At 36.5% G+C, this 25,883-nt stretch overlaps 1 protein-coding gene and 1 long non-coding RNA gene across 2 annotated transcripts in view; one reads left to right on the top strand and one right to left on the bottom strand.

Moving 5' to 3' along the window:
• ST6GALNAC3 (ST6 N-acetylgalactosaminide alpha-2,6-sialyltransferase 3) overlaps positions 1-25,883 on the top strand; it is a 701,711-nt gene that overhangs the window by 650,709 nt on the left and 25,119 nt on the right. The window lies entirely within an intron of this gene.
• LOC136791990 (uncharacterized) lies at positions 690-25,883 on the bottom strand. Its single transcript, XR_010835001.1, has 4 exons — positions 25,846-25,883; positions 16,284-16,338; positions 8,982-9,083; positions 690-1,668 (listed from the first exon to the last, which is right to left on the bottom strand). It is a non-coding gene; the product is annotated as an uncharacterized lncRNA (long non-coding RNA).

Raw genomic sequence — 25,883 nt, 5'->3', positions numbered from 1 at the left:
ATGCTACTGGGAGACAGAAACATAAGCAGATGATCAGAAATCACCATGGTTGGGTTTTTTGTTAGGCTTGGAAAGACGGGTAGGGTTTTATTATACATGGAGCAAAAAGGAGCTGGTAAGATAGCACAATTCAGCTCAGCAGGAGGAAAAGAGAAATATAGGAAGGTGGTAAGGTACACAGACTGGGGAAGGAAGTGGCTTTTTATTTGGAGGAGGACTGCACTGCAGAGGAGTGAGGAAGCCAGCCTGATCTGCAGGACCACCTTGTGACTTCAGCAGTTACAGTGTTGCTAGGGCCCTGTGTTGGGAAGCCTTGCAGTAAGATGCTGTGCCTTACTAAAAGAGACACCTAAAGTATTTATTTTTCATGACGTTTATTTTACATATACTTGCATTGTTTTGTGACATTATTTTATATATACACCAGCCTTAACAATGTCTTTCTACCCCTTGTACACCAACCCTAACATCTATAGGATGCAGACCAAGATATACAATATGTATAAATATTTATAATTCATAAGTCAGTGTAACAAAATGTCAAATGAAAACTGTTCTATCTTTCTACCTTGACAAATATATCTTCATAACAACCTGGAAGGTCAGTTTTGAATTTAAGAGTTCTTGGAAGCCTCCCAGTTCCATGTTGGAATTTGGTAGTTTTGGAAAATCTCCTCGATTGCCCACGGCTCACTCTTCCCATCCTTGACTCCATCCCACACTGTGGGATGTTCAAACGTATCTGGATACCTCTGTCCATGGACGAGCTCCATCTCATCCCTCTCCCCGACCACAACCAACCACTCACTGGTCATACCCATGGCCTAGAGGGATGTTCATTTGAGGTTCGGTCCACTCTTGGGAGGACATAATGTCAGGGAAGAATTCTGCATAAGCCTTGGTAGTGGGCTTTGAGACACGGATGACGAGTACCCAAAATGCAGCCTAGAAGTCGAGATTTGGGGAGATGCAGGTTCCTGGTGGGCCTGTTCCCTTGCTTCTGTAGGGAAATGGGCACTTCTACCCCAGTAGGGAAGAGCCGGGCTAGATAAGGGCCAAAGTTAGGTTCCCTAAAGTGCAGGAAACAGGGGTTAGGGGTGGGTCTCTCTTAACCAGAACCAAAGGCAGTATTTCCACCCCCCCAGGCCCCCCCATCTTGCTGTGGTTGAGTTATCTTGAGTCCTTTACCCTTCTAGGGACAGTGCTGACGGTTAGAACTGAGGGTTATTTATGCTGATATTCCCAAAGTTTCCAATAAGATGGCTCCTTCGTTCAACTGTTACATTTTAATTTCTCCCTTAAAGGCCTATCTATTGCAGCCATCTTTGTCCAAGCCAGAGTCAACAGCCAGTTTGTATGTGTATGTGTGGGACAGAAGAGTGAGTTGCAAAATTCACCTTTCTTACAGGCCCACCATAATGGATTACTAATTATCAAACATGAAACCCTTTCCAAAGTTCTTTAGCTCATAGTTCACCCTGTGCTTCTCCACCAGTGCACAGAAGAATACCTGCATCCTTTTACCACTGAGAAGGCAGAGGGGGTAAAAGAATATCAGGTAGGCAAAGAAAAAGCCCTGTTTCTTCTGGCTTCCAGAAAGCGTGGGCGGGAGTTTACCAGAGGAAGGAGAAGTGTTGGCAGTGAGAGAGTTGTGCTATGAGCTCCACCCTGAAAGGAAAAGGAAAGGCTTTGGATTATGCACCAGAACTCTGAAGGCACAAAGACTCCTGTCCCTCTCTCTTTACAGGAACCTAGAGGAGGCTACCTCACAGGCTTGTGCCAACCACAGTGGGGACTGCCCCACTACAGCTGGGCAGCAAGGTTAGCAGACAGGGGCAGCCTGAGTGCTCTTATCAGACTCTCCTTCTCCTTGGCTCCTTGACAGCAAGGACAGGACCCCAGTGCCCTGAATTCTGGTAGCTCTTGGCCCCACTCATCCATAGACATCTGCTCCCATCAATTGAAATACACAATCACTAGATCCTTTGGGTTTGTTGTTCAAGTCTTAGTCCTCATCTAACTTGGCAACATGTGACACGGTTAATCAGCCCCTGCTCCTTGAACAGCTTTCTTCACTGAGCTTTCAGCATGTTACTCTCTCTGGGTTTTTTTTTTTTTTTTTCCCTATTTCACTAGCTTCTTTCTTTTGTCAGTCATTTTTGCCTGTTCTTCCCCATCTCCCTATCCCATAAACACTGGAGTGCCCCATGGCTCAATCCTCAGACATTTATTCTTCTGTCTTGTTTTCACTCTTTGTGTGATCTCATCTAGCCCCTTGGCCTGAAAGATCATCTACATGCAAGGATTTCTAGATTTGCATTTCCACATTGGACCTCTCCTCTGAACTCCATACTTGTATATGCATCTGCTTACTCAAGAGTTTATTGGGAAGTCTATCTTTACACTAAAATTGGATATTGACAATTTACTATCATAATAGGGCACTTAAACACAAGGTTCTCAATAGCTGATAGAATATGCAGTCAAAATTGAGTAAGGATAGATGAAATTTAAACAGCACAATGAATGTTTTTGTACTAGTAAGAGCATTGTACCCTAAAACTCCAGAATGCACATTCTTCTTTGGTACACTTGGAATATTCATGAAAACTAATGATGTGCTAGGCCATAAAGACAGCCTCAATAAGTTTTAAAGGATTAGTACCAAACATAGCTTATTTCCTGATTATAATACATATAGTTAGAAATTAACAATAACGACAAAAAAAACCCACTAAAGAAACTAAATGCTTGCACATTTTATATTATACTTCAAAACAATTCCTAGTAAAAAAAATTGCAGAGGAAATCAGGAAATATTTATAACTGAACAATTTTGAAACAATATTTATCAAAACTTGTGGTGTGCAGCTAATATGTTACTTAGAAGAGAACTTATAGCCTTAAATGTCTTATTAGAAAATAAGAACAACTGAAAATTAATGAATTAAGTTAGAAACAGAACACAAGGTAAACCTTAAAATAGCAGAAGGGAGGAAATAATAGGGATAAGAGTAAACATCAATGAAATGGAGGAGAAAAAAGGCTACTATAAACAGTATGAACAAGTCAAATATCTGTTCTTTAAGAAAGATAAGTTTCTTAAAAATAGGTAAAAATATGGAAAGAATATACAGAAAAAAGTGACAAATGAATAACTTTAAGAAGGCATCAGATGGTATAACTACACATAGAGGGGAGATTAAGAAATAAAAATAAAATATTTAGGTCAACTTCATGCCAAAAAATCTGAAAACTGAGATGAATTAGGCAAATTCCTAAATACTTATAATTACCAAAATTGACTCACAAATAAATAAGAAAACTGAATAGTCACATAACCATTAGTGAAAACAAACCAGAGTTTTTTTTGCTGGTTTTACCGATATTTCCATAAAATATTAAGAGACCAATTATTATTCTAATCTCACACAAAGTATCCCCAGAGTAGAGAAGAAAGAGTATGTTCCCTTTTAAATTTACTGAGGTTGACACAACTTGGATATTAAAATTTGATAATGATAGCACAAAAGGGAAAAGTTACAGTCCAATGTTTCTTATGAACATAATTGTAGAAGTGCTAAATTATTAGCCAACCAAATCCAAACATGGTTGACAAAGTTGCATTTATCTCAGAAATTCAAAATTGGCTTAACATTGGAAAATCAATAAATGTAATTCACTACATTAAGAGATAAAAGAGGAAAAAAGTGATATGAACATCTCAATGACTACAGAAAAATTGCTTTGATGAGTTTCAATAAAGCAAGAAACATAATTACTATTATTTGACAATAACATTATTATGTATATAGACATCCCAAAAGATCTTACTAAGCTATTAAAGAAAAGGTTAGTTAGAAAATATAATTTTAAATATACATTTATAATATCAAGAAATATATAAACTATCCAGTAATAAATTTTTTTAATAGAAATCCAATTTTTTAAATTATTTTTTTAACATCTTTATTGGAGTATAATTGCTTTACAATGGTGTGTTAGTTTCTGCTTTATAACAAAGTGAATCAGTTATACATATAAATATGTCCCCATATCTCTTCCCTCTTGCATCTCCCTCCCTCCCACCCTCCCTATCCCACCCCTCTAGGTGGTCACAAAGCACCAAACTGATCTCCCTGTGCTGTGCAGCTGCTTCCCACTAGCTATCTATTGTACGTTTGGTAGTGTATATATGTCCATGCCACTCTCTCACTTTGTCACAGCTTATCCTTCCCCCTCCCATATCCTCAAGTCCATTCTCTAGTAGGTCTGTGTCTTTATTCCCACCTTGCCCCTAGGTTCTTCATGACCTTTTTTTTCTTTAGATTCCATATAGATGTGTTAGCATACAGTATTTGTTTTTCTCTTTCTGAATTCACTCTGTATGACAGACTCTAGGTCCATCCACCGCACTACAAGTAACTCAATTTCGTTTCTTTTTATGGTTGAGTAATATTCCATTGTATATATGTGCTACATCTTCTTTATCCATTCATCTGTTGATGGACACTTAGGTTGTTTCCATGTCCCGGCTATTGTAAATAGAGCTGCAATGAACATTTTGGTACATAACTCTTTTTTTTTTTTTTTGTGGTATGCGGGCCTCTCACTGTTGTGGCCTCTCCCATTGCGGAGCACAGGCTCTGGATGCCCAGGCTCAGCGGCCATGGCTCACGGGCCCAGCTGCTCCATGGCATGTGGGATCTTCCCAGACCGGGGCACAAACCCGTGTCCCCTGCATCGGCAGGCGGACTCCCAACCACTGCGCCACCAGGGAAGCCCCATGACTCTTTTTGAATTATGGTTTTCTCAGGGTGTATGCCCAGTAGTGGGATTGCTGGGTCATATGGTAGTTCTATTTCTAGGTTTTTAAGGAACGTCCATACTGTTCTCCATAGTGGCTGTATCAATTTACATTCCCACCAACAGTGCAAGAGGGTTCCCCAGTAATAAATTTTTTAAAAATATAAAAGACTTTCAAGGATAAAATTATAAACTCTTATTGAAAGATATTAAAATGTTAAATAAATGGAGAACTTTATCATGATCATGAATGTGAGAATTCAATATCATACAGTTGCCTATTTTTCCACAAAGGGAAATTAGGGAAAGTTTCCTACAATATAAAAAAAAAAATTATAAAGCTATAGCAATTTTCAACTTTGCATTGGCTCAGGGGTTGATAAATAACCCAATAGAATAGCAAGAGCCTAGAAATGAACCCATTTAACATAGAAACAGAATATAGGAGAAAACCAGCATTGCAGATTAGTGGGGCAATGACAGATTATTTAATAAAATGCACTGAGACAATTGGCTCTTCACTGAACAAAGAATGATATTGGATTCTTACCTAATGCCAGACACAAAAATCAACTCCAAATAGTTTAGCTACTTACATGTGAAAGGAAAATTATGAAACATTTAAAACAGAATATAAGAGAATTCATCTATGACCTTAGGATAATAAAGATTTCTTAAACAAGACATAAAATTCAATTTATAAACTAAAAACAATACATCTTATCACATGAAATTTTTAAAAATGCTTGTTCACTAAAAGATACAGGGAAGAGAGATATGAGAATCCAAAAGATGGCAAAAAGATGCTTATTACATTTATCCAACAATGGATTAGCATTCCAAATAAACAGTAGGAAAATATCAAGTGTTGATGATCATGATCCTATGGCTGGTAGGATTGTAAATTGGCCTGGCCTCTTTGGAAAACTGTTTGACATTACACTATGAATTTGAACATGCCCACTATCTACGACCCAGTATTCCCTACACATAGCCAAAGAAATATTGTATATGTGTATGAGGAGACATGTACAAGAATGTTTGTAATAGTAAAACCTAGAAACAATCCACTCTCCATCAACAGTAGAATGGATAAATTGTGACGTATTTGAAATAAGAAATAATATACAGCCGTTAAAATGAGTGAACAGTAGAAATACACATGAACATGGATGCTTTTTAAAAGATAATTTTGAATGAAAAAAAGTAAGTCATTGATAGGCTTTATGATTACACATATATAAAGTGCAAACAATAGTAACATTTTAAAAAGACATATTTTCAGGAATATTTACACATCTAGTAAAACTATGCCAGAAGCAAAGGAACTGATTAACACAAAATTCAAGGTAAAGTTTACCTAAGAAGCAGGAGAAGAGTGAGTAGCCTGTTGGGGAGGGGAACCCAGTAGGGCTTCTAGGATACAAGTAATGTTATATTTCTAAAGCTGAGTGGTAGGTACATTCTAAAATTGTAGACAGATATATTTTGATCTGTTTGATGCATTTCACCATAAAAAAATGAATACAGGGCTTCTCTGGTGGCTCAGCAGTTAAGAATCCGCCTGACAATGCAGGGGGCATAGGTTCGAGCCCTGGTCCGGGAAGATCCCACATGCCGCAGAGCAACTAGGCCGGTGCACCACAACTACTGAGCCTGCGCTCTAGAGCCCGTGAGCCACAACTACTGAAGCCCGTGCTCCACAACAAGAGAAGCCACTGCAATGAGAAGCCCGTGTGCTGCAGCAAAGAGTAACCCCCGCTCGGCACAACTAGAGAAAGCCCGTGCACAGCAACAAAGACCCAACGCAGCCAAAAATAAATAAATAAAATAAGTAAATTTATATTAAAAAATGAATATAATGTCTTGGAAAATCTTGTTAAAGATAGGTCACATTTAAAATGATTATCAAATTAGACGTGGGAGAGACAACTGTAAAAGAGGAAGCTGGAAATTTGCTCCTTTTTAAGAAAATTGAAACTTAAAACTACAGAAAACACAGTGGATGTAGCTTATGCAAAAGAGATAAGATTCACTTGAATCAATAATTCATACACAAATGAAAGTCTTTGAACTTGTATTAAAAGCTAGGCAAAACAATGCCTATTTATGTTTCAAGTTGAAATCTTTAATGTATTTATGAATCTATTTTTGTGATTTCCTGCCTTGCTAAGCTTTTTCAAATAGCCAACCAAATATGGATAATGAGAACACCAGATAAGAAGGCTTCTATGGTATTATATCAGTCAATTAAACTAAAATCTAGTTGCTTTTCTTTTTCTTTTACCAGTGGGTGGCAGCTTGTGAAAAAGAGTGAATAGCTAAGAGATAAAATATATTATCTGTGTAGAGTGTGAGTAAAACTTTTAGTCCTCTTAACATAAGTATCTTATGTTTTCTGGGAATTAATAGCTTATAAATACCACGTCTACTTAATCTGTGTTGATTATTGTGACAGAGACTGTCTGTTTTTCTCCTCCTAGAATAATTGTTCAAAAACATTTCCCAGTCTCCCTTGCAGCTCGATACGGTCCTAAGACTGAATGGTGGCTGGTAGAATATAGGTGGAAGTGATGTACACAACCTCTAGGCCTATGAAAATTCCACCATAAAAACCTCCCAGGTAAGACCTTCTGTGATATATTCCCCTTCCAGCTGGCTTGAACGGAGATGACCCCACAGTGTAACCTGGAGACACAAGTGGAAGGCAGTGGAGCTTTAAGATGGAAGGAGCCTTAGTCACTGTGACATAACTTGCAAACAGGCTTACTTGACCAGCAGTATCTGCACTGGCTGCCATGAGTAAGGAATAAACTTCAGCGATATATACTTCAAAGATGTTGGGGTTTATCTGTAACAGCCATTAGAATTTACCCTAATCAGGGCTTCCCTGGTGGTGCAGTGGTTGAGAGTCCGCCTGCCGATGCAGGGGACACGGGTTTGTGCCCCGGTCTGGGAAGATCCCACTTGCCATGGAGCAGCTGGGCCCGTGAGCCATGGCCGCTGAGCCTGCGCGTCTGGAGCCTGTGCTCTGCAACGGGAGAGGCCACAACAGTGAGAGGCCCACGTACCGCAAATAAAAAGAAATAAAAAAAAATTTACCCTAATCAATGTCAGGAAAGCTAGTTAACGGAAAAGGAAAAGGAGAATGAGGCTGCAATTGGATACCCTTTTCTTCTCTCTAGAGAACAGATCCAGAGCACTTCCATATACACCAGCTGGCTGCTGGCTGGGCAAAGTCTAATGAAGGAAGAGGCAACTTTGCTCATTTGCTGCCCAATGATCTTTATGAACTGGCAAAGTCATCTGTAACCAAAGTTGTATTATTACCAGTGGCTAATCAGCCAACCAGTGATAAGATGCAAGATTATGAAAGGTTTGAATTGAATTGACACACATTCATGGATTCAACAAATATTTATTGAGCAACTATTATGTGTTGGAAACTGTAAAAGTTCTGAGTATACAATATTGTAAAAGTGCCTTACAAAGTGGAAATGCCCAGCATTACTAATGTTGGCATTATTGATATTATTGAATGTGTAGAATTCATTAATCCTCAAAACCCTCCACACTCTTGAGAGGAAGGACAATTTCTTTTTGTTTAGCTACACCTTGAATTTTCCTTTTCCCTCTTCTCAATAGAAATAATTCTAATATTTTTAAGATATGGCTGAGAGTGTTGGTACTCCAAAAATATCTTCACTCACAAAATGTACTTCACTGTATTTCTCTGTCCTCATGTATCTAGGTGGGTGCATGTGACTAGTTCCTGCTGGTGAAAAGTTAAAGGAAGTCTGCATCCTTTCTAATCTGAGGCAGAGAAGAGTGGATGTTCCTTTTCCACACACTTTGTCTTCCAACAAAGAGATTAAAAGCAAAGGATTCTGGGATTCCCAACTTGCAAGATGGAAATAGCCTGGTCCCCAAGTCATAGCTAGGATGAGAGCCATGCAGGACTGCCACATGGCCTGCATTGCACTGTGCCATGAGTAAGAAATAAACATTGATTGCATTAACCTAACAAGACTTAGGGCTTTATTTAGTGAGCTGATTCCTTACAAATAGAAAAGACTCTGCTATAGATTAAGACAAAGGAAAACAGTAAAAGATGAATGTAATTTATTGAAAGATTAGAAAGGAAACCAAGGAAAAAAGTACAATCTCAATCTCACCTGTATATTACTGAAGAAGCCTCTTGTTGAAACTGGCAAATGAAGGTGCCAATTCCCAGCCCCTTCTAACACCTCAGGAGCTTGCTCTTCCTTTACCTATGACTGATCACAAAAATGTCACATGTAGAAGCTGAAATGGAAGACTTGAATTGTTACACACAAATGCCTTATTTATCTACCACATTTCTGGGGAAATCTGAAAATACAACATTAAAAAAATTGGAAAATTTTGTGAATCAATGTGGAATTACTAATGATTTCATTCTAGCACAAGGGAATTGATTTAACTGGGAAAGAGAATTAAAATACTTTATTAATGTTGCTAACGTGATTATCATTAAATATTATTACTACACCAATAGTGATATGTGCACTGATATGCTACAGGGAGAATAAATGAGAAAACAATAAAAGCTTTGCATCAATTTGTAGATTTGAGAGGGTATAGCTATTCCCTAGTGCAGGAATTTTTGTATTGCATTTGTAAAAGAAGTATGTTCCTTTTTCAAAGTCTGCTAAAGAGAAGGAAGCCAGGAAAAGAGTACATTGGATGTAAACAGCTGCTTTCTTTACCATGAACACTGAATGCTAGCAAAGAAAATATTGAAGAGATACTACATACTAATAAAACAAGTTTCTGTGCTTCTCTTTTCTGTAAAATACAATTTACCTATAGTGGCATAAGCTGGAAGTGTTTCTTCTGAAAATTTTCCCTTACTGCTTTGCAATTTTTTTCTGCCAATAATCAACAAAACTTCATTACTTATTAAGAAAGAGCTATGTTTATTCTTTAAGCAATACACGTATTCTCTAAGAATTACGCTGCTATCACTCCGTTGATAGTTGCATTTATGAGCCAATTCAAAATCCAAAATATTTGCCTCAGATATTAGCTACAGAGAGTACACATTCATAAAGATATGTTCTTGCAGCATAATTTCCTCTTTCTTATTAATCACCTTTCTGAGCTCCTTGTTTGCCAGACTTTGGCTTTATTTTTGTATTTTCTAATCAGTAAAATGCACTTCCTAAAGAAAATAGCTTGTTGCCATTAATGCGTGGCAAGAAAGCACAGTTGGTTGGTGCTTTCAACCAGCTCCCACTGTGATATGATAAGACGTGTTTAAACATGTAATCATAATCTCCAGAGGTAGGCTAAGGCTGGCATCAGACTAAAAATCTCATCATGGCAATCGAGGAAGGGACTGGGTTCTGTGGAGAAATTTGCATAAGTTCCTTAATAATCACAAGCCTTATTTCTCCAATCGACTCTCAGACAAAGTTTCTATTACCTCTGTATTGACATATTGAATGAAAATAAGCTGTTGATGTATTCAGAAAAACAAAGGCTCCATAGTTGTATACATGGGTAGAAATATTAGTTTGCTTGAGAAATATTGATACAGTGTTCTCAGATGACAAAATATGTAGGATTGAGTTTTTGTGTCATATAGCATAAACAGCATCACAAACAGCATGAAATCACAGAATCACAAACATTTAGATCTGGAAAACATCTCTTACACTGTCATCATTTAATGCCTCTATGTTCAGAAAAGGAAACTGAGCTCATAAGGATAAAGTGACTTACTCAACATCACACAGCTAGTCAAAGACAGATTTAGGTCTTTCAAATAGTCAAACATTTCTTTTGTGCATACAATGCAGAGGGTTGACCAGACAAGTCATGAGTGAATGGAGGCCAATTCACTACCCAAGTGATCCATGGTGACACCTGCAGGCAAAGCTATTCATTGATTTGCTATAGATATTGCAGAGGAACTTGAAAATGTACTGATTGCAAAACTTACTCACTTGAATTCAATATGACAAATGTTTATGGAGACCCCACTATGTGAAGTCACAGAATCAGGGAAATTTTGCACCTTTTTTAGCATCTAATAAAATCCTTCAGGTTATTCTCATGGAAGCCACACCATGTCCTCTGCATATTTTAATTTGCATATATTCATCAGTACACATCAGGCAATAGAGAGGGAGAGGAAAAGGGACATTTCAATTTTCCTGGGAAGAAATGGAGGGGACAGCAAATGGATCATGGCAAAATGTAGACTAAGTTTCTTCTGCACCTAAACTAAGTCCAGCACTGTTTTCCTCTTCTCTATTCCCAATTTCCCCTTCTCCTCCTTCCCCTCTCCTTTATTTCTCCAGGGCTTCTCAGGTTTAGGTTATTTTCTTTCTTTTTTTGAGACTCTAAGTACATAAAAATTTAAAAATGACAAATCTAGAACATATATTAAATGTTTTCACTTAACAAATTGACAATTTTGACACACACACAAAACAATATAATTGCACTATTCATAAGATAATTATATTTTTAAAGAAATATTTCACTGCACAATAGATGCTGTGATCTGAAATGATGCACGAGCTTAAAATCGTAGGAAGGCTACCCTCTTTTTAACCTGTGTTTCTAACCTCTTTCTAAGTTGTCTGATGAGAGAAGCCAGAAGTTTAAATTTGAGGACTTTTGTGTACATGTCAACCAAATACCCTCCTCTCTCTCCCCCTCTTCTATCCCACCTTAATAATCACCATATAATTAATAATCACTTAACAGTTTCCCTTTCTCCTGTTGCCTGTACCCACACACGGCAGAGCATTGTCAGGAAGCACAAGTTCAGGAACACTCTCAGGCCCTCTCTCTGGGTTGCAGAGTTGGGAAGGTGGGGATTAGTTGGGCAGCTGCATACCAAAAAAAGGAGTTCACTCAAGGAAACACCAACAGCTATTTTGAGGGAATAAAATCTAAGAGCAAATCAAGTCCAAAAGTAAATGGGTTAAGCATGATTTTATTTTGAGACCAGATCCAAACCCCAACTTGAAATTTGAATGATGGGCCAAGGTGTGGGCCAAGGAGGGCAGAGACTGAAATTAGAGCAGGGCAGGTGAGGCACTGGAGTTTGCTGTGCAAACTCCACAAAGGGACTGGCCTTTTCAGTCCATTTTCATTGGCCCCTCTTGGCATCAGACTTAAAATGTCATCATGGCAATCTTCCCATCATCTTGAACCTGAATGGGGAGAAGTTTGGTTCACTGGTGAGACCAGAGTTGGTAGAAAAATATGGACAAAGCCATCCTCTAATCTTTCACTTCTTCCCTATTTCAAAACTAATAGTCAACTTTCATTACTCAGGAGCTGGTCATCTAAAATTCTCTTTATTTGTCCACACACTAGACATTTGCTCACCATTGCCCTTCTACCAGCTTAAACATGGGAAGAAAGAGAGGGCAAAATCCAAATCAGTTAGAATCTGGCTTGGCAGGAAGGCTAGGAAAACCATTTAGCTATAATCATTTTCTTTTTTAAAAAATTAATTTTTAAAATTTTAATTTCTTTTTTAATTAAATTTTTTAAATTAAATTTTTTAAAATTAAATTTTAATTTAATTTTCATTTCACCACTATCATTGACCTTATTAAATCACATGTTTGAGAACTGGTAGTTGCATAAGTTTTACCTGAATAAAGTGTTGCATAAATTGATAATGGCCACTTCGTATGTATAAGTCTCAATCTAGGACTACCAGCTTCCTACTAGGTTTCTAGCCCTGAGATTTCATGCAAAACTAGTATGTATGTGCATTTTCCTGGGGTGATTGTCTACAGATTCCCTTAGATCCTCAAAACAGGTCTGTGACCCTAAAACTATAAAAATATCTTGTTGTTTTATAGCTTCACATGCATTCCCTGCCCTAAGCAACTTGCTTCCAGGTCAAAAGATAATTTACTTTGTTCTTTTTGCATGTGTCAGACATCAAAATGGTCCTATTGCAGGCAGAATATACCATTAAAAACAGTCCCTTGCCACATAGGCTTGTTATCTAAGGCATAATGAGCCCGGCTGGCTTGAAGCTCCAGGCTGTGACCTGACCGGATTGTTGCAAAATTTGGACTGGAGTGGGTAGGGCATGCATACACATCAGTTTTCCAGGAAAGTTGAGTTTCGAGTCCTGGTCACCATGCTTTAATCCTGTCCTATAAAATTATAGGAGAGGAATAGGAAAAGGGATCTGAGTTTGAGTTTCATGCAGACTTTCCCCACAGAGAGGGAGTTATGCATTTTTTCTCATTATAAATATCAAGACTTTGAGGCTTCCTACAGGAAAGACAAAGTGGAAGTGTCTCTCTGTTTTAAATGGCTTAACTATGGTCCTGCTAGTAGGCAGAGGAATGGATCAGAAGACCTCCCCCAAGGATCTCTGAATTTCCAGCATTCTGTGAAGTTGAGACTTTATTTTACATTCCTCCAATCTACCTTGAAAATGGCCAGAAAGGACATCTTGTTACAAGAATGCATCTTCCCCTCCAAAATCTGTCTCCAGGCAGGTGTCTGGGTGTTGAAGGGCTGAGCCCTCGCTCCAGTCTGTCAAACGCACATAAGTAGGACACTTTTCTTACAATTCAACTGAATTTCAGTGCCTGACCCTTTGTCTAGATTATTGTTTTCAGCCAGCCCGATGTTTGGCTGACTCCCAGTGTTCTGATAACCACATTTGGAAGGTTATATCTGCAAATGGAGAAGGCCATATAAATCGTACTTAGAAGTATATACATTTAAAAACTTCATGGGACACATCCATTGCTCCTGGACACCAAAATGATGATTTTATAGATCATGTAATTGTTCTGAACACCCTCTCTTGACAACCCTCATCTTTGAACTTGTAGCTGTTTCATTTATTACAGCTATTTGGATCATTTAAAATGTAGCCCACTTTCCGCCAGGTGATGTATGTTGTGTTTCTAAGTCCATTTTGACATCTTCTTCCATTTCTTCCACCAAAATAATCTCACACTTACCATCTGAGTGGAGGCATCACTTACAGCTAGAGAAGCATATCTGGAAAATGCATTACCTTTAAATAGTAGGATTCATCATATTTGAGTTCATATGTCTGATAGCCAAGAAGCCTCATTTCATTTCAAAAGAAAAATTGCTTCTGTCAGTGTAAACAGAATGCATTATCTTCTTTTAATAACCATTCTTAAGTATGCTGCTGTATTACTTTTTCACAGCTGTATTCCAATAAGCTATAGAGTAATTGCCAGTTCTTCTGTCTAATAGGTTCATTATTCTTTTGCCATAATTGCAGCCATTAAATGTTCAATTGTTAAATTTCTACTCCTACATTTACTTAGTGTTACATTTGAAAATGGGGTATGTCATTACAGCACCCCAGTGGCCATGGTTGTTGTTCAAAGTATTTCTAAAAGTCAATGAGATCTCTGTGAAATGTCTTCAGTTTTCATTTGTTCAGGTATCCCCCGCACCCTGCCACATGACCTCTTCCCTTTTTTAGACCTTCTAAATAGGCTTTTAGAAATTGGTATATTTTACTAGAAGTTTGAGGACCAGGAGACATAAAGCTGAGCCCTCAATGTCTATGAGCACCACTTTTTCACTTTAATAACGTGATTCATGTATAACAAGGTAAAGAAGCAAAGATTTCACTATGGAAATGAACACTTATGGTTTTTTCAAGAGCTCTGATTTATCTTTCATCATGTTAAATTTGTGAGGCTTTTTCATCAAATGAAAGACACGTTGGTCAGAGGTTATGGGATTGTTAACCCCTGCTCCACAACATTCATGGTAATAAAGCAAATGTCTTCCCTTTATTGCTTGACATTTCTGGATGTGTCACATCCGCGGGTCTAGGCTCACCTATTCCATCTGATGCAATAGACTGCGTTACTTTGGGAAGTTATGCTGATGAAAATGGATAGGGAAATGGTAAGACATTTTAACTTAATCACTGTATACAGTTTAGAGTCTCCTGATTTGTTTGGCTTTGTTTTTTTGTTTTGTTTATTTGCTTTGGGTTTTCAGTATAGGTCTGAAAGTTCTTTTATAAGACATCTTGTATTTCTTAAATACTCAAATATTAGCCAAAAGCTTTGATCTAAGTCACATTTCATTTTTAAAGACTTTGCTAATCATCTATTCATCAGTTAATCATCCTTTTCAATGTAATTTTATCTCACTTCTATTCATTGCATTAGCTTTTATTTCCTTCAGAAGCTGAAAATAATTTTTACAGCCAATGGGTTAGCATTGTAATTTTCTCCAACTCATTTCAGCCCTATGTTCTTTCAGGAATCTTCTATGATTTAGAGTACATTTTGGGTTTTGGTAAAAACAACAGAAGCCTTTTTGATAACATGTTTCATGATATCAGATGTGGTTATACCCCTTACACCATAAACACTCTTATCCATACATCCACTTCCTTTGCTCGTTTGCCTTGATATTAGCAAAAAAATATAATAACTACATTTGTTGAGCATTTACTCTCATCCTGTCTCTGTATTATATGATCATACACATTTTCTCATTTAATCCCTATGAGGCAAATACATTTATTATTCTCATTTTACAGATGAAGAAACTGAGACTAGAGAGGTTAAACGACTTGCACAAAGTTATAGCTAATAACTGAGTGCAGAGCCCACACTCTTTACTTCTACTCAACATAATTATTAAGGGAGTATTGCTATAAACAGTGAAAAGAACTTAAACGTATTGATGAAGCAGCAAATGGTAAATAATTCTTGAGAATTCTGCTACCTCCCTAGGCACACGGTTTGGGAACTTGTTAAAAGTTACAGGGCAAAAGAGACACCCAAGACAGAATTCTCCCACCCTCTGTTCTCCACAATAAGCCTGCTCACAAAATAGACTAACAAAAGTAACTGTAAAATTGACCTGAGAGCAATTTATAGTTTACAGTCCCACTAACTTTCCTACAAAGAAAAAAAATAGATACAGGTATAACATATTTAACATAGATGTGTCCATCCTAAAACTCTATCAAAAGTGTCCAGGCATTCCTGTCTTTCACATATTGTTAATATAAATTTTGTAGTATGACTTTAGATACAATTTGATTGCTGATGACAGAAACTGGATGACACTTCTTTTTTTCTTCCCTGGCTACATTGGCTTTGCAACATTGCAAAAGAGAACATTTGTTGTTGTCAGTAGAGCAGTCAGCTGTGTCTATTATTTTGACAATCACTTTCTTCCAAAGCAATACAGTAAACATACTTTATTTTGCTCGTTTATTCACAACACAATGGCCAAGATGGAAAAAGAAAGAGCACAGCATAGATTTGGGTCAATAAGAAAGCCATATTGTGTAATTAACAAAAAGAGGCACATTACTTGATGAAGTCAAAGGCATCACCCAAAGAGAATGGCTACAATGGCTGCAAGAATAATTGGAGAGAGAGTAGAAAGGTAAGCAACCCCATGTCTGAAAACAGATTTCTTACCTGTCTCATCAGGCAGGTGATCTTTTCACTGTGCTGTATTTTAGAAAATGGTCAGCTACAAGACACAGAAATCATAAAAGATTATCCAATCATAAAATGTCTATCATTAGAGTTTATTTAGTGCAAGATAAAATTGGCTGATCAACTCTTAGAAACTTTCTGAAAGGATTGAGGATAAAGTGGTTTTTTAAAAAGTGTGTGTTTTCTGCTCAAATTCTCTTTAGATTTGAGATTCACAAAGATTTGACATAAAGAAAATACATGCAAGATCCATCTCTCTATTATATTTTAAAGCTTTAGTCAGATCTTTGAGAGTTAGCTCCAATAACAAACACTGTACTCATTTATTTAAATTAACTATAATAAATTATAGGCTTTGGTTAAAAAATACATTTTTCAGGGGCTTCCCTGTTGACATAGTGATTAAGAATCTGCCTGCCAATGCAGGGGACATGGGTTTGAGCCCTGGTCCGGGAAGATCCCACATGCTGCGGAGCAACTAAGCTTGTGTGCTACAACTACTGAGCCTGTGCTCTAGAGCCCACGAGCCACAACTACTGAGCCCGTGTGCCATGGCTACCAAAGCCCGTGCACCTAGAGCCCATGTTCCACAACAAGAGAAGCCACCACAAAATGAGAAGCCCACACACCGCAACAAAGAGTAGCCCCCACTTGCCATGGCTAGAGAAAGCCCATGTGCAGCAACGAAGACCTAATGCAGCCAAAAATAAATAAATAAACAAATAAATAAATAAATTTATTTTAAAATGTTCAAATTTTTTAAAAATTACATTTTTCAGATATACATGTATGAAGATTATAAATGGTGAAACAGAGAGAGATCAAATGGTGATTTTTTTCCCCTGTTCTATAGAAACATTGAATGACTTAAAACCTTCTCATATCCTTGTTTGTTAACAGAAAAAAAAAAATGCACACATAAATATGAGATATTTGAAGAGGTTTAGAAAAGTCCAAACTGAATCTCTCTATTAGATGGAAAACTAACCCAGATGTGATTCCACTTTCCAAATCCAATTCGATCCAGAATGGTGCCAAAACATTACAAGAGTAGTGCAAGAAACCCCTGGAGAAACAGAGGTGTGTGCTGGGGCTGGAAGGGGACAGGAAAGCACCTAGAGTAGAAGAGGAGCAGAGAGGTAGGGGAAAGTTTTCTTACAGTGTACTTTGTTCCACCTTATACTGCCCTACGTAGAGCAAAAAGTCAGCAACTCCAACCCAACTAACTGGGTGTTTTGTCTACTACTGGTACAGAAATGGAATCTTTCTTCTATACTGATCTTGTATCTTGCAAACCTGCTAAACTGTCTTATATTTAAGTAATTCCAATGTGTATCCTTTTACACATTCAAACACTTCTGAAATTAAAATGTATCTTATAATCAAATTTATAATTACTATTTTGTAGATAGTAGTCATCATAGCCTGTGAATAGTGAACTTGTTCATAGTTATTGTCACCTTTTCATTTGAATTGTGTATATAGTTATTAATACGTATGCTGTGTGTAACTATCAATTAAAATGTCTTTAAAACAATTACACTGTTATTAAGTAGTTGTTTTTTTTTTTTTTTTGACCATGCCATTCAGCTTGCAGGATTTCAATTTCCTGACCAGGGACTGAACCCGGGCCAGGGCAATGAAAGTGTGAATCCTAACCACTAGATCACCAGGGAACTCCCTATTAGTAAGTTTTTGAAAGAAAAGTTATTGAGTACACAAAAAGGCACAGAAACAGAGCAACAGAGCATAAACTAGACATTAATGTAGTAAATATTCATTATGAGAGGCATAATCATATCATATGGGAGGAAAATATTATATTTATTTGCAAAACAATAAAGTGCTATACAGAAGACAAAAATGGAAAATGTCCATAAGCAGATGAAGTTGTGTGACAGGTTTTTGCTGTAATTAGTGCAAAATAATTATCTGCCATACATCAAGGAATAAACTGAGAGCAGACCTTCCCTCAACTCTGAAAGGACTGACAAATCCTTCTGTAGAAATAAAAACTAATTCATGCAGTATGCAGGACTACTGTTAAGGCAATGTCAGAATTTAATTGGTATCATTTTTTTTTCTTTTTTAGTAGAAAATAATGATGAGTTTTAACAACTGAGAAAAAATTAAAGGCTCAATGTAAAATAATATGAATTCTAATAATACTCATTATGATAGTAGAAAAATGACAGCTGAGTTTCTTTGTGATTCTTTTTTCTTGTGTGTTGTACACGGGCCTCTCACTGTTGTGGCCTCTCCTGCTGTGGAGCACAGGCTCTGGACGCACAGGCTCAGCGGCCATGGCCCACAGGCCCAGCTGCTCTGTGGCATGTGGGATCTTCCCGGATCAGGGAATGAACCCGTGTCCCCTGCAGTGGCAGGCAGACCCCCAACCACTGCGCCACCAGGGAAGCCCTCTTTGTAATTCTTTTATTTATTTTTCCTGCCTTATTGTGCTGGCTGGGATCTCCAACAAATACTAAAAGAAGGGAAGGTGGAAGCCTTTTGTCTTTTACTGATTTTAAAGGCAAAGCCTTAAAAATTTTATTTCAAACATGAGGTTTAAAAAACTTGTTGTAAATACCTTTATAGGTTAAGAAATTTCCCAATTGGGATTGACATATACACAATGCTATATATAAAATAGATAACTAATAAGAACCTACTGTATAGCAAAGGGAACTCTACTCAATACTCTGTAATGATCTATATGGGGAAAGAATCTAAAAAAGAGGGGAGATGTATATATATAACTAACTGATTCACTATGCTGTACAGCAGAAACTAATACTACATTTAAATCAACTATACTCAAATAAAAATTAATTTAAAAAAGAAACTTCCTTAGTTTGCCTAGAGTTTCAATCATGAATAGATGTTAAGTTTTGTCAAATAATTTTTCTTCATCTATGGAGATAATCATATGGGTTTTTTCCTTTCACCTGTTGATGTGATAACTTACATTTATTAATTTTTCTAGTATTAAATCAATCTTGGATTCTTGGGTTAAACCCAAAGTGACCATAATGTATTATTATCCCTCATATACTGCTGAATTTGATTTAATATGTTTTGTTTACAGTTTTTGCATCTACATTTATAAGTGATCTGTATTCTTCCCTTCTTGAATAATCCTTTTCAATTCTTAGTATCAAGATTAAACTAGTCTCATAATGTGAGTTTGAAAGCATTCCTTCTTTTTCATCCCTCTTGAATCATTTGCTGAGAATTAGAAGTAACTTTTCCTTGAATGCTTGGTGAAACTTGCCAGTGAAGCCATCTGGTCCTGGAGCTTGCATTATGAGAAGAATTTTGACTACTAATACAATTTCTTTAATGTTTATAACTCCATCAGTTTTCCTATTTCTTCTAGAGCAGAATAGTGCATATAACCTATCAAAGAACATAATCTATTATATTTGTATTTTTATATTGTACCAGATTATAATCTATCTCATCTGTATATTCTAATTTATTTCCATGAAACTGCCCATAAATAAATAATACTTTATTATTTTTAATGTCTGCAGCTTCTACACTTTTACATTCTTAATATAGTTTGTGTCATTTTTTTGTTTCTTCACTCTCAGTCATCAGTTTGTCAATTATATTAGGCTTTTCAAAGAACAGTTTGTCTTTTTAAATTCTCTATATTTTACATTTTAATTCTATTCATTAATTGCTAATTATATCTATTTTTATTTCTTTATTGTTGTTTTTTTAGTTTATTCCACAGTTGTTTTCTAAATCTAGTTTGGATGATTAGCTTATTAATTTTTTAAAAAATTTTCTTACCTTTCAATGTCAGCATTTTTACTCTATATGGCTATAAAACTCCCTCTAGTTTTTGTTGAATCCCAAAATATTTGATATGTGTAGCATTTTAATTCTTGTCAGTTCCAAAGTGTTTTCTAATTTCCAATGTGACTTCTTTTCTGATCCATTGGTTGACTTTACAAATGTATATTTTAAAATTTCCAAATATAATTTTAAAATGATTGATTCTTAGGTTAATTGTATTGTGGTCAGAATATGTGTCTATTTGATTCCAATCTTTAGATATTTGTGGAGATATGTTTTATGAGCCAGAAAATGTTCAAATTCTGCATGTGTTTGAATAGAATGAAATACATTTTATGTAGTTGTTGGATGAAATGTTCTGTATGTGTCCATTGCATGAATTTTGTTAATCATATTACTTAACTCCCACCCCAAACTAAACATTATAAGTGTAATGCAATTGTCATTTAATAATGAAACTATATGGCAAGGACTACAAGTAGTTTAGAAATCATGCACATATGACATATTATTCATACCCTCAGGTGGTGTGTTCAAATCTTCAACACTAATGTTGCAGAATTACTGGCCATAAAAAGAATGATGTTGGATGAAAATGTAAAAGATGACATCAAAATCATAAAATGTTGGGGAGGAGAGTAAGAAAATGTAGGTTCTTTTTTTTTTTTTTAGAATGTGTTTGAGATTTTATGACTATCAGTCTAAAACAAGCAGGTATAGAAAGGGGTTAACACAGTTGAAAAACAGGGTAACCACAAATCAAAAACATACAACAGATTCACAAAAACAAAAAAGAAGAGAACACAAGCAAAAAATAAAAGGAAATAATCAAACCACAAAAAGAAAAACAAAAAGAAAAAGGAATAAAGAAGAAACATAGAATCAACTGGAAAACAAGGTTTAAAATGGTAATAAATACATATTTATCAATAAATACCTTAAATGTCAACAGACCAAATGCTCCAATCAAAAGGCATAGAGCGGCAAACTGGATAAATAAACAAGAGCCTACAACATGCTGCCTATAAGAGACCCACTTTAGGGCAAAGGCTATACATACATTGAAAGTGAGGGAATGGAAAAAGATATTTCATGCAAAAGGAAATGACAAGAAAGTGGGGGTTGCAATACTCATATCAGACAAAATAGACTTTAAAACAAAGACCATTAAGAAAGATAAAGAAGGACACTACCTAATGATAAAATGTTCAATACAAGAGGAGGATTTTACACGTGTCAACATGTATGCAACTAATATTGGAGTACCCAAATACATAAAACAAATACTAACAGATATAAAGGGAAAAACTGATGGGAATACAATAATAGTAGGAGACTTTAACACCCATTCACAACAATGACAGGTCTTCTAGACAGAAAACCAATAAAACAACAGAGATCATAAATGATACAATGGAACAGTTAGACTTAATTTATATTTTCAGGACACTATGTCCAAAAAAAAGCAGAATACACATTGTTTTCAAGTGCACATGGAACATTCTCTAGAATTGACCACACACTAAGGCACAAAACAAACCTCAACAAATTTAAGAGTATAGAAATTATTTCAAGCATCTTCTCTGACCAGTGGCATGAAGCTAGAAATCAACCACAGAAAAAGAAATGAAAAAATCAATTACTTGGAAACGAAACAATGCTACTAAAAAACCCAAAAGATCAACAAAGAAATCAAAAAGAAATTTAAAAATACCTTGAAACAAATGACAATGAAAACACACAATCATACAAAATCTCTGGGATGCAGCAAAAGCAGTTATTAGAGGGAAGTTCATAGTGATATAGGCCTTCCTCAAAAAGCAAGAAAAAATCTCAAATAAACAACCAAACATACACCTAAAAGAACTAGAAAAAGAAGAACAAACAAAACCTAAAGTCAGCAGAAGGAAGGAAACAATAAAGATTAGAGAGGAAATAAATAAAATAGAGATTAAAAACAATAGAAAAAATCAATAAAACCAAGAGTTAGTTCTTTGAAAGGGTAAACAAAAATGACAAACCTCTGGCTAGGCTTACCAAGAAGAAAAGAGAGAGAACCCAAATAAACAAAATAAGATATGAAAAAGGAGAAATAAGATATGAAAAAGGAGAAATTTTTGCAGAAATACAAAAACCATGAGAATACTAAGAACAATTATTTGCCAACAAATTCGACAACCTACAAGAAATGGAAAAATTTCTAGAAAACGCAGCCCACCAAAATTGAATCAGGAAGAAATAGAGGGCTTCCCTAGTGGCGCAGTGGTTGGGAATCTACCTGCCAATGCAAGGGACATGGGTTCGAGCCCTGGTCCAGGAAGATCCCACATGCCACGGACCAACTAAGCCCATGCACCACAGCTACTGAGCCTGCACTCTAGAGCCCACGAGCCACAAGTACTGAACCTGTGCACCACAACTACTGAAGACTGTGTGCCTAGAGCCCATGTTCTGCAACAAGAGAAGCCACTGCAATGAGACACCCATGCATCGCAACGAAGAGTAGCCCCCGCTCGCCGCAACTAGAAAAAGACTGCACACAGCAGCAAAGACCCAGTGTAGCCAAAAATAAAATTAAAAAAAAGAAGAAGAAATAGATAACTTGAACAGACTTATCACTAGAAATGAAATAGACTATATAATTTTTTAAAAACCCCACAAACAAAAGTCCAGGACCCAATGACTTCACCCGTGAATTCTACCAAACATACAAAGAAGAACTTTTACTGATCCCTCTCAAATTCTTCCAAAAGATTGAAAAGGAGGGAACACTCCCAAAGACATTCTATGAAGCCACCATCACCCTGATACCAAAACCAGAAAAGATACCACCAAAAAAGAAAATTATAGGTCAATATCTTTGATGAGTACAGATGCAAAAATTCTCAACAAAATATTAGCAAACCGAATCCAGCAACATACGTAAAAGATCATACACCATGACCATGTGGGATTCATCCCAAGTTCACAAGGATGGTTCAATATACACAAATCAATCAATGTGATATACCACATCAACAAAAGAAAAGACAAAAACCAAATGGTCATCTCAATAGATGCAGCAAAACATTTGACAAAATTCAACATCGATTCATGATAAAAACTCTTACCAAACTGGGTATAGAGGGAACATATCTCAACATAATAAAAGCTATTTATGACAAACCCACAGCCAATATAATACCCAATGGTGAAAAGCTGAAAGCTTTCCTGCTAAAATCTGGAACAAGACAAAGATGCCCACTCTCACCACTTCTCTTCAACATAGTATTGGAAGTCCTAGCCACAGCAATCAGACAAGAAAAAGAAATAAAGTGTATCCAAATTGGAAGGGAAGAGGTAAAATTGTCATTATATGCAGATGACATGATACTATATATAGATAACCCTAAAGATGCCACACAAAACCTACTAGAACTGACAAATGAATTCAGCAAGGTAACAGGATACAAGATTAACATACAGAAATCAGTTGCATTTCTTTACACTTACAATGAAATATCAGAAAGAGAATGTAAAAAAAACAATACCTTTTAAAATTTCACCAAAAATATAAAATACTTAGGAATAAATGTGACTGAGGAGGTGAAAGACTTATATGCTGAGAACTATAAAACGTTAATAAAGGAAACTAAAGATGACTCAAAGAAATGGAAAGATAGCCCATGCTCTTGGATTGGAAGAATTAATATTGTTAAAATGTCAATACTATCCAAAGCAATATACAGATTTAATGTGATCCCTATCAAGTTATGCATGACATTTTTCATAGAATTAGAACAAATAATCCTAAAATTTATATGGAACCATAAAAGACCCAGAATTGCCAAAGCACTCCTGAGGAAAAAGAACAAAGGGCAAACCCTCCCAGACTTCAGGCAATACTACAAAGCTACAGTAATCTAAACAGTGTGGTATTGGCACAAAATCAGATACACGGATCAATGGAACAGAATAGAGAGATCAGAAAAAAACTCACACACCTACAGTCAATTAATCTTTTTTTTTTTTTTTTTTTTTTTCCGGTATGCGGGCCTCTCACTATTGTGGCCTCTCCCATTGCAGAGCACAGGCTCTGGACGCACAGGCTCAGCGGCCATGGCTCATGGACCTAGCCGCTCCACAGCATGTGGAATTGTCCCGGACCAGGGCACAAACCCGTGTCCCCTGCATTGGCAGGTGGACTCTCAACCACTGTGCCACCAGGGAAGCCCCAGTCAATTAATCTTTGACAAAGGAGATAAGAATATAAGATGGGAAAAAGACAATCTCTTCAACAAGTGGTGCTGGGAAAGTTGGACAGCTGCATGTAAATCAATGAAGTTAGAACACACCCTCACACCATGCACAAAAATAAACTCAAAATGGCTTAAAGGCTTAAGTATAAGACAAAACACCATAAAACTCCTAGAAGAGAACACAGGCAAAACATTCCTGACATAAATCATACCAGTGTTTCCTTAGGTCAGTCTCCCTTGGCAACAGCAATAAAAACAAAAATAAACAAATGGGACCTAATCAAACTTACAAGCTTTTGCACAGCAAAGGAGACCATAAACAAAATGAAAAGACAACCTACGGATTGGGAGAAAATATTTGCAAATGATGTGAACAGCAAGGGCTTATTTTCCAAAATATATATACAGCTCATATATTTAACAACAACAATGACAAAAAAACCCAATTGAAAAATGGGCAGAAGACTAAAACCCATTTCTCCAAAGAAGACATACAGATGGCTGGTTAATAGGCACATGAAAAGATGCTCACCATTGCTAATTATTAGAGAAATGCAAATCAAAACTACCATGAGGTACCACCTCACACCAGTCAGAATGGCCATCATTAAAAAGTCAACAAATAACAAATGCTGGAGAGGGTGTGGAGAAGAAGGTACCCTCCTACAGAGTTGGTGGGAATGTAAGTTGGTACAACCACTCTGGAAAACAGTATGGAAGTTCCTCAGAAAACTAAAAGTAGAATTATGATATGATCCAGCAATCCCACTCCTGGGCATATATCCAGACAAAACTATAATTCAAAAAATACATGCACCCTTATGTTTATAGCAGCACTATTCACAGTAGCCAAGACATGGAAACGACCTAAATGAATGAATGGATAAAGAATCAACAGATGAATGGACAAAGAAGACGAGGTATATATAATATACCATATAATATAAATGGAATATTACTCAGCCATGAAAAGGAACAAAACAATGCCATTAGCAGTTACATGGATGGACTGAGAGATTATCATACTAAGTGAAGTAAGTCAGAAAGAGAAAGACAAATACCATATGATATTACTTATATGTGGAATCTAAAATGACACCAATGAACTTATTAACCAAATAGAATTAGACTCACAAACAGAAAACAGACCTGTGATTGCCAAGGGGGAGGGAGAGAGGGAGGGGGAGGGATGGACTGGGAGTTTGGGGTTAGTAGATGTTAACTATTACATTTAGAATGGATGGATAACAAGGTCCTATTGTATAGCACAGGAAACTATATTCAATGTCCTGCATAATGGAAAAGAATATAAAAATGAATGTGTATATATGTATAACTGAGTCGCTTTGCTGTAGAGCAGAAATTAACACAACACTGTAAATCAACTATACCTAAATAAAAAAAAGAATGATGTTGGGCCATTTCCGTTATTTTTCTCTCACCAAAGTCAATGTACCTGACATACAAGAGATTTTGGAATACTCTTGTATTGTACTTACACAGGATGTTTTTTTAAAAATCAGAAAAGCAGCCTCTG

This window comes from Kogia breviceps, chromosome 1, assembly GCF_026419965.1.
Source record: "Kogia breviceps isolate mKogBre1 chromosome 1, mKogBre1 haplotype 1, whole genome shotgun sequence".
Taxonomy (NCBI): Eukaryota; Metazoa; Chordata; class Mammalia; order Artiodactyla; family Physeteridae; genus Kogia; species Kogia breviceps.
Note: the sequence above shows the minus strand (reverse complement) of the source record. Positions and strands in the feature narration are given on the sequence as shown.